Here is a 6,040-nt window from a genome sequence, read left to right on the forward strand (position 1 = left end):
GGAGGGAGGGGAAAAAATGAGAAGCTGATGCCAGGGGCTTGGGTGGAGAGCAGATGTTTTGAGAATGATGAGGGCAATGAATGTACAAATACGCTTTACACAATTGATGTATGTATGGATTGTGATAAGAGTTGTATGAGCCCCTAATAAAACGATTAAACAAAAAGAGCCCCCAATAAAATGATTTTTTTAATTGAAAAAAAAAAAAAGAAAAGAAACCCACCTCCAACTGTGCCGCACCCAAGGTGCCGTGGGACCTGTCCTATAGTGCTGGCACAAGGAGTCACTTCTTCAAAGCCCGGGCTTCCATTGCCCTGCCCTGGGGGTTAGAGGGAGGGGACGTAGTGACACAGATCATTTGGTCCTATTTTTTGTTGAGCCTGAGTTGAGTCTGGAATGCTGGTTTGAGGGCTGCTGTCTGAAATATCAAAGTCATGAAACATAAATAAATAAGCCATTCTAAGATGTTCTCTGAGGTCAGTGCAGCTCACTTTAGCCAAAACTGGCAACATTCTATCATCCCACCCAATTCATCCTTTACCTGGGGCTCCTTACCTCTGCTTAATTCTCTCCTTAGGCAAGCCCTGGTGGCATAGTGGGCTACACATTGTACTACTACCACAAGGTCAGCAGTTTGAGGCCACCAGCTGCTCTGTGGGAGGAAGATGAGGTTTTTTGTACTCCTGTAAAGGAAATTCACAGGAGCATTCTACTCTGTCCTCGAAGGTCACTAAGAGTGGGAGGTAGTTTGCTTTATTTAGTTTGAGTCAAAGCCTCTTCCACACTAAGTTAAACCTTCTTCTGATGGAATCTCAAAGCACTCTAGCACTCTAGCTCCTGGTCTCCCAGCTCTCTCAGATTTCATCTAAAGGACCCAGTAGAGTCTGCCACATGACTTCATGCTCCAGCCTCCGACCCTGACGCGGACCACCCACACATAGAAGAGGATCCCAGCTCGTCTTCCACCTAACATACTGAACTCATACAGAATCCCAGACTCCGGAACTTCTCCAGATTCCTCCTTTATCCCACTTGCTCACACCAACACCATCCTCACTCTGCACTCCAACTCAAATGCCAAGACAGATGTTGATCACAAAGCCGCAGAGCCATATCTGCTCATGCACAGATCACAGGTCACGTGACAAGAACCTAATTGCTTTGTAGCCAAAATCAAGATCAGAAATGTGCCTTTGCCATGTTTAGTAGAAATTCTTTTCCTTGCTCGCCAAACTGCCTCATTTCAGTCGATTCTGAGACCCTCTATGCTCTCAGAATATACCAGTTACTCCCAACCCCATCCCAATGCATGAGGATCCCCTCCCCCCATATTTTACTACCAAGCTGTGCCCTGCCCCCAGGAGGGGGAGCGGCACTTCTCCACATCTGTGGTCCTTCTAGAAGTAGATCAGCAGGCCTTTCTTTCCAGGTGTTCCTAAGTGGACTCGAACCACCATTCTTTCAGTTGGTAGTTTGAGCACTTGACCATTTGTGCCCCCTTATGAATCATGATGTATCCGTAGCAACAAGGGAAGTGAGCTACCATGATCTTCCTCTTCAAAACCCTAAAGACCAACCTCACTGCCATGGAGCTGATGCAGACTCAGCGACCCGACAGGATAGGTCAGCACTGCCCCTGTGTTTCTGAGACTAAGGAACTCTTTACAGGATTAGAAGCCCCGTCTTTCCCCCCTAGCGCTGCTGGTGGTTTCTGACTGCTGGCCCTGCAGCCAATGAGTAAGGTTCAGAGAGATGCCCCGATTTGCCCAAGCTCACACAGCTGGCTAGAGCCTGCCAGCTGAGATTCTCACCCAGATCAGTCCAGAACTCAACGCTCCTCTACTCCAGGAACTCTACAGCCTGGCGCATATGGGCGTCGTCTGCTGGCGTTAGAGAAATTTAAAGACAGAATCTGAGAAGAGGAACAGCAAAAATCAACAAAGAAGTTAACTTGAGTGTCACAATAAGCAGTTAAAGTGTTACAAAGTAGGCATTTAACCCTGGGAGTGTTTAGCCAGGGAGGGTCAGTGGGGATGGGGAGACAAACTATGGGAGCAAGGAAATTTTACATCGAAAAAAGAAAATCTATAAAAATCATTAAATCTAGACATCTGCCTCTAGACAAAACTTCCCTTAAGCCATGCCAGAGCAGTGGGATCATTTCTCAGAAATCTAAGCCACCCCATCCCTGTGTGGTAGGATACCCCACACAAAAGCCATTAAGCCCGCGCCTGAGGCTCCCTCCCGTGGGCTCTGCCCCCTTCCTCTAGCTACCCCAGGAAGCCGGCAGCTATGGCCCAGGGGAAGCTGTGGTTAGAAGGTCAAAGCCAGGAACTCTTCATAGCGTCTCAGTCCTGTGGTTTTGGTGGGAGAGCCCAAGCTCCGCACACCAGGCCTCGAACGCAGGACAAAGAGCATTCCCACCTGTCCTCGGACTGATAGCCAGGCTGTGGGCCCCTTGGGCCATTCCTAAGAGGTGGCAGGCCTGGACCTCCAGGAAAGCTTATACCCAGAACCCTCAAGCCATCAGAGGCCAGAGGCCAGGTCCCAAGCTAGTGGTCTCTTTTCAGGGGCCCTTGTGTGATGAGCAGGCTGCTACAGCCGATTGTTAAGAGACCCAGGCATGGAGTGGGAAGAAGGATTCACGAACCATAAACCCACTTCGGGTCTTGGTCTACATCCTGCCTGGCATCATACTGAGAGGTTTTATAAATATATGTTTCAATCAATATATAAAGTCTCCCAGATTTCTGGGAAGAAGCTAGATAACAGATGTTCTTTATCAGTTTCCTCACAACCACATCCACACTTGTCCTAATTTCTGGTCCAGAAGAGAAGGGTAATTACTCGATGCTAGGAAAGTCGTAGACATCGCCTATGGGAGTTGTTATGGGCATGGGCATGAGGTTGGCAGTTCCAACCTCTTCTTCCCTTTGTGAACTGAGACTAGTTGTTCAATCTCTTGGCCTCAATGTCTCCACCTACAAAAAGGAGAAAAGTAATAGCGTCACCTTGTCAGAGGGACAAGGTACCCAGCACACAGCCTCTGTAGCCAACCATGGTTGGTGATGCCATCAAGACATTTCATAACATTGAGGCTCTGCCTAGTCTGTTCTGCCCTTTCCACAGCATCTTATCACACGATCCCATGTGTATCTTCTGGTGTGACCTGGGTGGACGTGGGCAGCTTTGCCTCTTCCTATCACTGCTGTCCACCTTGGAGTAAAACTCCGCGATCCTGAGGAGGCCAGCTGAGCCCACAGACAGAGCTTGGGCTGCTCCCAAACTGCCGGGGCTTCTGGGGAGATGAACGGAAAGGACTGGGCATCCTGGAGGGACATGCCACTTCCCCAGCATTGGACAGCAAGGTCTGAGCAGTACACCCCTAGTGGGCCCCTTTGCCACCGACCTTTTGTCCTCACAGACAGGGATGTCTTTATCATCGATACCCCATGACCGGATGGCTTCATACAGTGTCACCTGACCCACAGAAGCCCAGTATATTCTGTCAAGCGAAGATTGCATCTGCATGTGGAAACAACCAGCTAAATTGTAGACTGGTCAAACGTGTAATTAGAATACACAGAATCACCACTATCCGGCCCCATGCAAGGTTTTATCCTTCAGTGAACTTGTAATTGGGCACACCACTGAAATCCAGAAGCATAGAAAGTCAAGCCTCTAAGCCACCTTAAAACTCCAACCCAAACTCACAGTGTCGAGGCCTAGCAATCTGATGAGACAGGATCAAACTGTCCCTGTGTGTTTCCGAGAGTGTAACTCTTCATGAGAAGAGGGTTTTGAACTGCTGACCTTGTGGTTAGCAGCCCAACACAACACATAACCACTACGCCATCAGAACTCCTTCTAAGCCACCAGAGAGACCATCTAGTCCAACACCCTCATCTTCCTGGTGGAAGTGGGAATGACTTATCGAAGACTATACAGTTGCCCCTCAGAGAGCATCTGCATCCAAAAGAAACAGAGAAACAACTTCGCCTTGTCATTCAGAAGAAAATAGAACTGCAAACAAGGGCGAGGGGAGTCTGTTGGGGTGAGCTTGAGTGTCGGTTAAAATTCAGAGGCACCACAAAAGAGTGGAGTGGATGCACTCTGGACGGGGAGGTTGAGCACCAAGGGTCCCCCTACTTATCTCTGCCTCTTGCTAACTGGGCCACGGTGAGCTGTCCCCTGACCTCTCATTGGGTCTCAGTTCCCTTTTATAAAAATGGAGCATCTCACCTATGTCTCAGCACTGTTGTGAGAAGGTGTCTTTACAGCCATCCAACTCTACCTGCATGGGAATGAATTCTGCATTCTACCTGGGGTCGAGTGTAAGAGCCAGGAGCAGGCAGAGGAGAGAGCAGAGCCAAGGCTTGGGGTTTCTCTCAGCACACGGGACCTGGAGCCCCATGCTAACTAAATCCATGCCATTCAAGGAGGTCGCCGGTTACGTCTAAGCAGCTTGGGTTTTAAAAGATTAGGAGGGCGGTGGAGTGGAAAGAAAAATTGATGAGCCAGCAGAAGTCTTGCTGACAGTGCCACACTGCCCTCTGCAGACCACCAAGGAGAAGGCATCTAGGATGTCCTCTGCTCGCTAATTTGGACTCCCAGGGGTCTCTGGATAGTCCCTCTGTTTGCATGCCACATATGCTAAAACTGCCCCCAAACTCACCGATCTGTTCCGTTGAGCCCCACTCTTGTTGCCACTGCCTGTCCTGTTGCCACCGTTTGGGAGCCTCTCACTTCTCACTCAGAAGAAGGATTTAATGGCTGGTGAGCTGTTAGCTGGAAGGTCAGCAGTTCAAAACCACCAGCGCTTCACCAGGCTTTTCCGTTTGAGAAACCCATAGGAGCCATTCTACCCTGTCCTGTGAGTCAGAATCGATGGAATGGCAGTGAATTTGAGGGTGGTGGTGGTGGTGGTTTTTTTTTATTTGAGGACAAGTGGGAGGCCCAAGACTCTTGCCCCCAAACACTGCATGGTGCTACTACTGTATTGAGGGGTTTCTCCCCACATGCCACTTCTGCCAATCCTAGAGGACAGCCCCCCACCCCCCAGCCCCCACCCCACGCTGAGGAACAGGCCAGGCATAGGTAAGGCTGGGGATAAACCTGTAAGCCAGTGACTCCCCAAAAGGAGCTTTTTATCGCCTTAGTGTCTACACATGAGGTCAGCACACTGCAACCTGATTGACAGGCTGAACTCCACCTCTTCACTCCTAAATCTCAAATTGACAACAGATTATGTAACAACCACAACACTCTTCATAAATCCAACTTATTTATTTCAATATATCTCCCAAGCTAAACCTCTGTGCGAATGTTTACTCGTAGAACCTTCTCGTGCTCTGTGGCCAGAGCTGTCCACCTCTAGCGACGCTTCGAATCTGTTCTCCTCACTGGAACTATCTCTTCAAATGTTCTGGTGTTTCAGTTACAAAACCGTGGTAATTCGTGTTTATTGAGCCTCGGTCTATAACTGCTTTGAAAATCAAAGGCAGTAAAGAGAAAGAGAACAAAAAAATCAAAAGGGGTTTGTGCTCAGTCACTATTACTGTTGTGATGAATCGCGTTGTCATTCAACGGATGGGTTTTAGAAAACAATGTTATCCGTCTTCATCCGATCTAAGAACGATTGCATGTAAACCCTTTAAACGAGATTTCATATTTGATCCTGTTCTGTAATTCAAATGGATCATAAACTTTACTTAGGGATCTTCGTGACACCGTGGGTTAACTGCACTGGGTGACCCCAGCCCCAGTGACACACCACTGAGCTGCCTCCACGGTGCCCCGGGGAGCAGCCGGCCAGGCCACGTGGTGTGGGTGATTCACGCACAGACGCACAGCCAGCTCGTCCTTTCCTCTCCCAGGCCTTCACAAAAGGCACCGTCTGGGCCGGGCCGCGGGGCTGGAAACCGGCCCGCACAGAGCTGCATGGTTCCCAGGGTCAGGAGGGGCTTTCGCGCAGGCCAAGCCCGCTTCCTGTCCTGGCCCCAGCGCCACTCGTCAGCATCTCCCTCCTTCCGAACCCACT

This window comes from Echinops telfairi, unplaced genomic scaffold (assembly GCF_000313985.2).
Source record: "Echinops telfairi isolate 266 unplaced genomic scaffold, ASM31398v2 ScPeMD7_3;HRSCAF=10, whole genome shotgun sequence".
In the NCBI taxonomy this organism is placed as follows: domain Eukaryota; kingdom Metazoa; phylum Chordata; class Mammalia; order Afrosoricida; family Tenrecidae; genus Echinops; species Echinops telfairi.